The sequence below is a fragment of the Neophocaena asiaeorientalis genome, unplaced genomic scaffold (genome assembly GCF_003031525.2).
Source record: "Neophocaena asiaeorientalis asiaeorientalis breed wild unplaced genomic scaffold, Neophocaena_asiaeorientalis_V1.1 scaffold5, whole genome shotgun sequence".
In the NCBI taxonomy this organism is placed as follows: domain Eukaryota; kingdom Metazoa; phylum Chordata; class Mammalia; order Artiodactyla; family Phocoenidae; genus Neophocaena; species Neophocaena asiaeorientalis.
This window is the reverse complement of record NW_020174698.1, coordinates 6,042,553-6,054,946: the sequence shown is the minus strand read 5'-3', so window position 1 is coordinate 6,054,946 and position 12,394 is coordinate 6,042,553. Positions and strand designations below refer to the sequence as shown.

At 38.5% G+C, this 12,394-nt stretch overlaps 1 protein-coding gene across 1 annotated transcript in view; it reads left to right on the top strand.

Annotated features, from left to right (window-relative positions):
- Positions 1-12,394, top strand: part of SMLR1 (small leucine rich protein 1) — a 177,117-nt gene that overhangs the window by 43,661 nt on the left and 121,062 nt on the right.

Genomic DNA, 12,394 nt, shown 5'->3' with positions numbered 1-12,394 from the left:
TCTATGACATAAATCACAGCAAGATCCTTTCTGACCCACCTCCTAGAGTAATGGAAATAAAAACAAAAATAAACAAATGGGACCTAATGAAACTTCAAAGCTTTTGCACAGCAAAGGAAACCATAACCAAGACCAAAAGACAACCCTCAGAATGGGAGAAAACATTTGCAAATGAAGCAACTGACAAAGGATTAATCTCCAAAATTTACAAGCAGCTCATGCAGCTCAATAACAAAAAAACAAACAACCCCATCCAAAAATGGGCAGAAGACCTAAATAGACATTTCTCCAAAGAAGATATACAGAATGCCAACAAACACATGAAAGAATGCTCAACATCATTAATCATTAGAGAAATGCAAATCAAAACTACAATGAGATATCATCTCACACCAGTCAGAATGGCCATCATCAAAAAATCTAGAAACAATAAATGCTGGAGAGGGTGTGGAGAAAAGGGGACACTCTTGCACTGCTGGTGGGAATGTGAATTGGTTCAGCCACTATGGAGAACAGTATGGAGGTTCCTTAAAAAACTACAAATAGAATTACCATATGACCCAGCAATCCCAATACTGGGCATATACCCTGAGAAAACCAAAATTCAAAAAGAGTCATGTACCAAAATGTTCATTGCAGCTCTATTTACAATAGCCCGGAGATGGAAACAACCTAAGCGCCCATCATCGGATGAATGGATAAAGAAGATGTGGCACATATATACAATGGAATATTACTCAGCCTTAAAAAGAAATGAAATTGAGCTATTTGTAATGAGATGGATAGACCTAGAGTCTGTCATACAGAGTGAAGTAAGTCAGAAAGAAAAAGACAAATACTGTATGCTAACACATATAAATAGAATTTAAGGGAAAAAAATGTCATGAAGAACCTAGGGGTAAGACAGGAATAAAGACACAGACCTACTGGAGAACGGACTTGAGGATATGGGGAGAGGGAAGGGTGAGCTTTGACAGGGCGAGAGAGAGTCATGGACATATACACACTAACAAACGTAGTAAGGTAGATAGCTAGGGGGAAGCAGCCGCAAGGCACAGGGATATTAGCTCAGTGCTTTGTGACAGCCTGGAGGGGTGGGACAGGGAGAGTGGGAGGGAGGGAGACGCAAGAGGGAAGACATATGGGAACATATGTATATGTATAACTGATTCACTTTGTTATAAAGCAGAAACTAACACACCATTGTAAAGCAATTATACCCCAATAAAGATGTTTAAAAAAAATTAAAAAAAAAAAAAGGATCATACACCATGATCAAGTGAGTTTTATCCAAGGGATGCAAGGATTCTTCAATATACGCAAATAGATCAATGTGATACACCATATTAACAAACTGAAGAATAAAAACCATTAAAAAAAAAAGAAATCAGAATTTCTGTCTCCCATACATGCCGAGCTTTTTTTTTTTCTTTGTTTTTCTGGTTAACTTTTTTTGTAAAATAAAACACCTACACCAAAAAATGCACAACAAAGGCTTTGATTTATCACGAAGGAAGCACCCAAATAATCTGGTGAAGAAATAGAATATTACATGTCATCTGGAAGCCCATGCATAATCCCTCCTATTCACTGTTCCTTCTTTTCGTCCCCCTTAAAGGTTAACCATAACTTGTACTTAACTAATTATTTGCTTCCTTTTCAAAGTATGATTTTACTACCTAAGCACAAATCCCTGAACAATAGTTTAGTTTGGCCTGTTTCTGAGCTTCATGTAAGTGAAGTCATATATTATGTCTCCTTTTGTTTCTGGATTCTTTTGCTCAACATTCCCTTGTAACTGCATGTAGCTGTAGTTCTTTCAGTTTCATTGCTTTATAGTATTTTGTCCTATGATTATACCACAATCTATTTTTCCATTTAACTGTTGATGAATTTTATAAACAACATTCCTAGGAATAATCTTGTAGATGTATTTTGCTATACATAACCACACATTTCTAGAGGTGGAACTGTTGGTCCCAGGGCATGTATATCTTCAACCATAGCTCTTCCAAAGTGTCTTCCAAAATGACTGTTGCAATTTTTCCAATTTACAGCCCCCCCCAGAAAAGTGTATGGGAGCCCCCCTGCCTTCACATCCTCATCCACATTTGATATTGTCACATCTGCAGGAGTTCTTAAAATGTTCTGAAGTTGATCAAAAGTTACCAACTTCCAGTTTTAAGATAAATAAGTTCTGGGGATGTAACGTACAGTATGGTGACTGTAGTTAACAATACTGTAGTATACATTGGAGAGTTGCTGAGAAAGTAGATCTCAAAAGTTTTCATCACAAGAAGAAAACAATTCATAATTATGTAAAGTGATGGATGTGGTAACCACTTCACAATATATACACGTCAACTCATTACGTTGTACACCTTAAACTAATACAATGTTAATATGCTAATTAAGTGTTCTGGATAATGGTGCTTTGTTACTTATACATGTTGCCAGTAATCTTTACCCAGTTTGTGGCTGCTTTCTTGCTCACTTAATAGTGTCTTTGAGGAGCCAAAGATCTTAATTTTTTGTAGTAAAGTTTAATTAATCATCTCCTTTATGGTTAGTATTTTTTTGTGTGTGTACTGTTTAAAAAATCTATTCTTACCCGTATGTAATGAAAATTTGGTCTTATGTTATCTTCTAGGAGATTTATTGTTTGCTTTTCATATTTAGATCTATTACTACTATATACATAAAACTGATTTTTGTGTACAATTTGAAATAGGGTCAAATTTCTCTTTTTCCCAAGTTGGTATTTTCTCCCAGCACCATTTATTGAAAAGACTATTCATTCTGCACTCCTCTACAATGCCACCTGTATTAGTTTCCTCTCTCTTATCTCTATGATAACACAAATAACTATGATTGTCTCTTAGTCTATTGGCATTCTCATTCATGCTACAAATTCATAGCTTTGAACAAGGAATGGGAAAGTTTAAGCTTAAAAGAGCAAGTGAATTTGCATACATGTCCATCCCCAAACGTCTATGTATATACTTCTAGAGCATTTGCAGAGAGATCTGTCTGCCTGGTAATTTGGGTAATAGGTTCTGCTCCTACTAAGTGTCATGTGTGTTCACTGTAGAGCAATGAATGAAGTTTCCTGTTGTCAGAAACTCTGAGCACAGCCAGGTTCAAGTTGCTGAGCAACAGGATTCTAACGTGACTTTTTTATTTCATAAAATTCTTGCCTCTAAAATACCTTATGACATTTGGAAATCTTGTGTCTGTCTTACCATGCACCATATGATCAACACCATTGCTGACAGATGAGAATAGAAGCTATTATGAATCAAAGTATTGTGACTTGAATCCAGGGTAAAACTGGTACAGAACATAAAATGTTCATTTTACACTCTCTCAGGTAGAGGTATGATTTGAGTAATATTTGCCCTTAGAAGAGTAGAAGACTACAAATGTTTTACTGTGTTCACTCTAAAAGAAGCAGAACTAGGAATAAACAGAGAAAATTCATTGTAAAATGTTTGAAATGATCTTTCTTTGAATTTCACCTACTTGACCTTCTAAAACTTCTCAGTTCATTTACTCCATCTTGTATTATTTATCTTTGATTTAGTTTTAATCTTGAAAACAAATCCAGGGAAGGATTTAGGAGGTCCATTTCCTTTCTCTCAGGCTTCTAGCTCTGAGTTCTGGTGTGATTAATTTGGAGAATGAATAGCCTATAGGTTTTTGCCTTTTCAAGTTTCAAATTTTTCCTACTTTTTCTTCTTCAGCACTTCTAGGCTTTTTTGGAAGGCTTTTATTTCTAGAAGTCAAAACATAATATCTTTAAATCAGTCAGCTTAAATTAATGCTTCCAAAATTATTCTATATTCTATTGAAAACTATGATTCATTGACAGGAACCCACTTAATTTTCAGCTAAGGCAATACTCAGCAGAAAGAGAAGATGAGATAGAAATGCTCAAATGATGGACTGGGAATTGACTTGGGTCTGGGCCATGAAATTGTGCCACTAAACCATATTGGAATTGTAATCTCTATCACTAAATATTCTGAAGAGTCTGCTGACATCAATTTTGTGCTGGTATATATGTGTTTGTGTGCATATATATGAAATATTACTACTTACATAACAATTTGGTAATATAAAAATCTATTGCATGTGATTTTGTGCTACACACCATATTACAACTCATATTAGGTATCTATTTTGTATTTTATATTATTAACAAGACTGGAAGCCCTCCAGTCTTTGAAATAAAAGCCCCCTAATGGTTTAATCCTATTTGATAAGTATGACAACACACATTAGATCTATGGATCATTCTATTTCTTTGATCACTGTCTTTCAATGAAAATCTTTCAATTTGCTGCTCAGCCTCCAAGTCCAGATAAATGCAAAGTTAATAAGCTATTCAATGCAACAGCATTTTTATTTTAGAACACTAAAAATATATATCATCTTTGAGCCTTGCAGTGACATTAGATGAGGTATATGTATAGGACTAGAGCACAGGCAGATCTGGAGTTGGCATACTTAACACCCTCTTTTAGGAGTCAGTATACTTCCATGCTGTGAAAGGAAAATCAAAATGGAGTTGGTGGTATTGCTAAGAGAGCTCTCTAAAATAGACCTGGGAAGCCATTGAGGAAGTGTGACTTACGTACATCTCAGCCTGGATGGAATCTGACCAGATGGAATTAAGACCAGGCATCCAGAACATCTGCCTAATGTTCCAGAAACTCAAGATACTCATTGGACCCTTACCCTAAGTAACTCGTGAAAACCTATCCCGTAAAGGACAAACGTTTTCTTTCTTACATCAGAGTCAATCATAATTCTTGCCAGACAACTTTAACGATCTTGTGGGTTTTGCCTCTATAAGCCCCTGACACTTTCTCTTCCCCAGAACACTCTCAGTGTTACCCAAATCTGTGTCTCCCAAATTGCGATTCCTAAGATACTGAAATAAAGCTCTTTGTTCTTTGCAGCTTCCATAAAGATTATTGCTCGGCAAAACTCACACATCAACTCAGGACCCCAAGGCAAATAAGCAGACAGCAGCCTTGAGTCTATTTACCAGAATTATTTCATAAGCCAGAATAATAGCTACCATTTTTAAACTATCCAAATGGTGCCAGATACTTTACATCTATTATTTCTAATCCTTATATAAAATGTGAAGAGTTATCGCTCTTTTAAATATGAGGAAACAGTCTGACATTTCACTATTGGCCTAGTACGTTCCAGAAGCATTTTCTCTGATCCCAAAGCCTACTCCATTTGCTTAAGTACAATACACTCGAATTCACTGGAAAACACAAGGAAAAAGAAAGATGTGAACAGACCTACTAGAGAATGGACTTGAGGATATGGGGAGGGGGAAGGGTGAGCTGTGACAGAGTGAGAGAGAGGCATGGACATATACACACTACCAAACGTAAGGTAGATAGCTAGTGGGAAGCAGCCGCATAGCACAGGGAGATCAGCTCGGTGATTTGTGACCACCTAGAGGGGTGGGATAGGGAGGGTGGGAGGGAGGGAGACGTAAGAGGGAAGAGATATAGGAACATATGTGTATGTATAACTGATTCACTGTGTTATAAAGCAGAAACTTAACACACCACTGCAAAGCAATTATACTCCAATAAAGATGTAAAAAAAAAAAAAAAAAAGAAAGATGTGAGTGTGAATCATCATAACAGAATGCAAAAGGAACAACTTTTTCTAATATCTGACTCTGGTTTTAAAGAAGTTTGATTTGTTTCTAATCTCCCAATGTTGAGACTGATCTAATTAACAAACACAGATTATGCTTCTAGCAGCAAAACACCCACAAGATAGAAATAATGTAGATCTTAAACTGACCACATGGTTCTAAATCTTAATTCTGCCATCTACTAGGTGTGCAGGTGCGGGCAGTGGTATAACATCTCTATGTGTGTAAAATGGGAACATTTGTATACACACTACATAAGCCAGCTGATCTGAACTAGAAAAGGCATCATAGTGACTACCATATGGTAGGCTCTCAACAGGGGCAGATATTTTTTCTGAAGTCACATTTTCTAGCATGCTAATTTTTTGGTTTTTGGGTTTTTTGGTAAACATTAGTTGAACTGGAGGGGTAAATACACATCCCAGCACGTATACCCATCACTGTTGGAATTATTTTCAAAAAAAAAAAGAAATCCATTATGGCAGTTATTAGAGATCATGACCAGAGACTATCATTGATTTTGCCTTGCCCTGGGATTTTATCCTCATGGAATCTATGTTCACAATAAGGATTTTGACAGCCGCTTGCTTTCCGAGGCTTGTTGACTCCATCTCTGGAGCCAGAAGAAGAGAGAGCTGACTCCTGCTTCAGGCATTACTGAACTTCAGTCTCATGTGTGAATAAATCCTAAGGTTAATCATTTAAATGATCACATGCTTTTCCCTAAATGGCATTGATTTCAGTGGGTCTTTTGAAAAGACAGTCTCATTTATCATCTTATCTCAGAGTCATCAGACAGGTGGAAACCTCAATACTAAGACAGAATTTAGGTCCTTTAGCCCAGAAAATTCCTTGGCACAATTCACCAGAGCTTGACCACGTAGCCTCTCCAGGCACCTCCTGTGTTTGTAAAATGGGATAAAAATCTTTGACTATATTGAAGCTTTCCTCTCCCCTGCCCACTGGAACCCTACCCAGTGTGTCACTCCTGCAGATTTTTCTCTCTTTCCCCTCTAACAAGGGTCCTCCCTACCTTAGAAGATCAAAGGATTTGGGGGTTTCATAGTAGAACAGGTGGCAAGTGTAGGGAAAGAAGGGTGGACAAAGGTTAAACGTAGAATGAATTGCTGGAGGAGATTTCAGGAGGAGAAAGGGCAGGTGTTGAGGAGAGAGGAATAGGAAACACAGAAAAACACGACTGAAACACAGATTTTTAAGAAATATTCTTGGTCTGCTTATCCCTTCAGGGTGTTCGAGAAAACCAAGCAAAAGACTAGTTGTTTTGAAATGATTGTTGATTGCATGGACTGTGCTTTTCTGCCTATGACACCATTCTGATGCTGACATTTGTGGATCATGGATTTATAGGTTTTAAACTTGCTAGTCCAGCTGCTGTGCATAGAAAACACGGTGTAACTAAAGTTTACAAATATAAGCTGTTGTAGCTTTCATCAGCCTCTTCAGATCTACTCTTCCTTCTCTTCTCTGAGCTCTTCTCCACGGAGACTGTATGTAACATGAACAATATCAATAGACTCTCACACTTTCTGGCTTCTGCCTGGGTTCAGCAATGGGAAGCACTTGCAGGAAATAGGAGAAAGGGAAGAGAATGAGGCCAAGGTATTTATTACTCTGAGTCCTTCCCTATAAGACCACTTTGGGTTGGTTGGATCCTTGGCTAGAAGGTCCTTTCAAGGGTACCTACTCTGTATGACTCTCTCTCCTTCTGGTTTCTGATAACACCTCTGCTCCCTCATCCCTTCAAACTTACAAGTCCTAACAGTCCCACTGTTCCAGCGCCAGGTAGCTTCACTATCCCTTGGTTCCCTATACCCCAGCCACATCTTTGTAATTAGCCTGGTTATTAAATTCCCCTCAAATTATCTTAATTTGGGTGTGCTGTCTGCCTCCTTCTGGGACCCTGATCAACACACCAGCTACTCAACTTTGCTCTATAATCTTACATCAAAATCCCTAGAAAACTAACATGATGAGGTAGAAATGAGTAGCAAGATGCAAGGTCTTGTTATTCAATATCTTTAAATCCTTAGAAGCTGGAATTATCTAACTCAGGGACATAGGACCTGCTTGCTTGGAAGAGGCCAAGACATTCAATTCAGTCCACTTCTAGTTGTATCATCTCCTTTACCCTACCTTCTCTGCTACAGATATTATTTTGCTGGCCATTTGGCTTTCTCATTACCACCTTGAGTTCCCACTATTTCCACTTCAGTAACCATTTAGGAGCTAAGACCTGCTGGTTGACTCTCCTCTGCCAGTTTCAACTGGGGTTTCGGCTGAGGACATGGACTCTAAATTTAAAAACCACAAAGGTGTGAGAAGCCACTGGATGGAAAATCAGGTCAAACAGAAGGGGATCTTCCTTTTTTGATTGGCTCTATAACCCTTATAGATGCTCCAGCCTTCAAAAGCGTGACATGTATGGCACAAAGCATGACACAGACATTCTTCTGTGTTTATTTTGTATTAAAATAGCTTCCTACAGATAGTCACAGTGCACTATATTGAACTGGGAATCAATCTTGGACTTTACGGTGGAAGATGTTTTGGCTAAGGCACATGCTGGGCCCTCTTCCCACTGCCTATTCATTTTGCTTCTGAATGAGTTCCTTGAGATCTGGGACAGTCTCAGTCATCTTTGAATTCTGAGGACTTAGAACCATACTTGACACACAGTTGGGACTAAATATTTCATTGGATGAACGAGTGGGTGAATGAATGAACAGCTGAATGAATGCTCACGTAGTAAATGAATACTATGACCCTCCTCATGACTTTCTCCCTCGTTAGAAGCCAGGAGCAATGTTTTGTTTTGTTCTGTACTTCAAAGCCTTTTACTGTGTTTCATCAGTACAAATTACCTCTCTGTATAAACCTCTTCATGCACAAATTTTGTCAGGTGCTAAGCAAGAAACTACTTTGTTTTATTTATCATAATTATTTAACAATTTATATGTGCTTTCAATGTCATTTCTCTAATAACCAAAGGAACTATACATTGACTGGATAAATAGTAATATTTCCTGAAAAGTTGTGAGATGTTGGTTCTCACTTTTCTCCCAGCATAGCATCACCATCCCTACCTCTAAAGCAGCTTTCTGAAAATAGGTAGACAGGAAAAAAATCACAAGAAACTTGACTACTACTCACTGGCTTTAAAATGTGTCTATTCATTAGTGGCCGAGTATAACGAGCCTCTCAATCCAAGATGTAATACACATGATTAATAATAAGAGGTCACAGGACTTCCCTGGGGGTCCAGTGGTTAAGAATTCGCCTTCCAATGCAGGGGACGAGGGTTCCATCCCTGACTGGGGAACTAAGATCCCACATACTGTAGGGCAACTAAGCCCGCGCAGCACAATGAAGAAGAGCCTGTGCGCCACAACCAAAGATCCTGCATGCCGCAACTAAGACCCAATTCAGCCCGGGGGGCGGGGTGGGGGGGGAATTACCATTCAATTTAATTGACTAATAAAATGTTTCAAAATTAGTAAGAGGTCACATGTATCTGGTGTTTATAAAGTGCCAGGCACTTTTCTAAGCCCCATATGTGTTTTAAGTCATTTGAAATTTACAATAACTCTATAAGGTGGAGAGAAACAGAGGTGGGAGGTATTAAGAAACATGCTAAAGAGCAGAAGGCAAACAAGCAAGCTTTGAACACATGCCCTCTCGGCCCTCCAAGCTGCCCCTGGAACCATCACATTACACTGCATGGCATACAAAAGAGCAGCAATCCTTTGCCTTATCAAACCAATGATCTCCAAACCCAGAGACCCACCTCCAGACACAGAGCTCCTATATGGAGACCAGACATCTAAGACTCTTGAAAGAATACTAATGCAGTAAGCCTAGAGGTCAGGCTTTAACAAGAATAGCTTCCAAAAGCAATAAAAAGTAAAGGCCTTTTGTCCAAGGAAAATCCTCAGTGGCTCTTGGGCCCCACTGTGCAGTAACTCAGTTTCCAGTAGGTTTATTTCTACAGCATGAGACTGCTATATGACCTTTAAGGGTTGGGAATGTCACAGAATCGAAAAAACATCCCCTGGGCAGTTGAATACCCATGGCGATGCTCAGAGCAGATGCCAGCTGTGCCCACACAGGGAGCAGTTTGGAGAGCTGGGGCCATGCTGAGATGGCATTTCAGTGAATAGACTCCCCAGAAGCTAAAAAAACGTAAAAGGTAAATAAAGAGTCAAAATGCAGTCTCTCCTCTTCCCTGTATATGTCTCTGTGTTTTCTCTCTTCTTAGAGGGACACCAGTTATTGGATCTAACACCCACTGTAATCCAGTATTACCTCATTCTAACTTAACTAATTAGATCTGCAAAGATCCTATATCCAAATAAGGTCACATTCTGAGGTTCCAAGGAAACATTATATTTTAGAGCATTAATAGTAGCTTTCCTTCGTTTGCCACAGACAGCAAAAGGAGGAGCTCTGACCTGAATTTTACACTGAAAACTCAGAATATAAATGTATGCTTCATTTTCTTATAGGAGAGTGTAACATGGAGCATGTCATGGAGACTTTTGAACTACCAGTTGTCCTTTCTGGTTTTTTCCTATAAAAAATAGAAAGTAGCTCTGTATGCAAATATGGAAGTTGTAATGTTTGTCTTTTGGTTTCTAGCGAAATCCTGGGTTCAACGGGCAGCTCAGTGGTCACCTAATGTTCTTCAACTGAAGCAGTTGGCCATATTGAGAATAAATGCTGCACCAGCTAAACATACAGTGGAATACATCTGGGGCATCCAGATTCAGCTCTATAATGATTCACGGCTTTAATTTTTCTCTCCTGATAGTGAGGATGTGATTGCGTACCGCTTGATTTGGTTTTCCAAAGAACACCTTTAGACTCCTTATATACCTATAATGGCAGGTGACTTGGTTGATTTCTATAGGCAGTCTCTTTACTCAATTAAACTAGACTATCACTGAGTCAAAGACTCATCTAATTAGCTGGCATAAAAAATCAAGCACAAGTAATTTGGTTGTTCTCAATGCCACAGCACTTTTTTTAAGGTCACCGCCAAGGTGCAATTAGCAACTTGTCTCCCTGAAGGAACAGCCTGGTCAGACTAAATTGTTCCATGGTGGGAGAAGTAATTTACCAACGACCTGCTGTGTAGTTATAATAAACAGCTTAGCTGTTATCCTCCATTTTTTGCTGCCTAAATTATTTTCTCTTTCTCTCTTTTCTTCTTCTTCTTTTTTTGTTCTTGAACCAGCTCTTTGATTCAAAGAAATTTTTTTATCCCATTTATTTTAGTTACATATTTGAAACATCATCAACACTCTATCTTCTTTGTTATATTCACTAGGTTGTTTTATTTTTTAGATTCCACGTGTAAGTGATATCATACAGTATTTGTCTCACAAATATAGAGAACAAACTAGTGGTTACAGTGAGGGGGGAGAGGGGCAGTATAGGAGTAGGGCATTATGAGGTACAAACTATTAGGTATAAGTTATAAGGATATATTTTACGACATGGGAATATAGCAAATATTTTATAATAACTATAAATGGAGTATAACCTTTAAAAATTGTGTATCACTGTATTGTACACCTGTAATTTATATAAGATTGTATAGCAACTATACTTGAATAAAAACAACTATATATTCAAGTCCTTTTAAAATGAGAATTGCTTAGATTGTACTTTCACGTTTATTGTATTTTTCTACGATGAGAGTTTTTATATACAAGCTGGTTTCTGGAGAAATCGAATCTAAATCCAAAATTTATCTAGTAGTCCATGAAACATTTTATCTTAAATATGCCATTCCTTGACACGGTCTCTCTAATTCTCCTTCCACTGACTGTCCCCTGACCTCTCTTTCATAATCTCCCTCTGGCCCCCAGTCTTCTTTTCTCCCTTTACCGGGTTCCATTCTCAGTCTTCTCACAGTCCTATGTATGCTTTCCCCGAGGGACATTATCCAATCCCAGGGAATCAACCACTGCTGATTCACTGATGACTCACAAATCAACTCTAAGACCTGTGAAATGGATCTATCTTTCCATTATATACAAGAAACAGTCTACATACAAAGAAGAGCTAAATTGGATATCATCAGGTGCTAAAACATAATTAATGGGAAGCATTTACTAAAAGTACTCAGGGGAGGGAGTAATTCTCTGTGGTTGGAGTTATTGGAAAGAGTCAAAGTAAGAAAGAAGGTGTTAAGATAGGCTTAAGGAGCTGACGTGATTTTTGCAGGTAGAATAGAAAAAAGGACATTTCAGGCCATGAAAATGGCATGAACAGTGTAGGAGAGTGGAAGTGAGAGGGAGCCTGTGTAAGCAGACCATACTGACTGGCACAGAGAGTTCGTGTTAGGAGTCGGGAGGTAAACTGGAGAGATGAAGAAGACCAGACGATACAGGGGATTGAATGCCGAAGAGTTTGAACATCATCTGTGGAAGGCTCTGGATGTCCTGGTGTGAAATGATGAATGTGGCGTGTAGGGCAGATCAGCATGGTGGTAGGGTATAAGTTGTACTGGGCTGAGAGAAACTAGTTAGAGGGCAGTTGTAGCAATTAAGGCATGACGATGTGGCAGGGAATGAAGAGAAAATAAATCTAAGAGATAATTCCAAGGGAGAATCAACAGGACTTCCTGGCAGATTTAATGTAGGAGATTTACAAGCAGGAGAAAAGACAGAGGTGTGA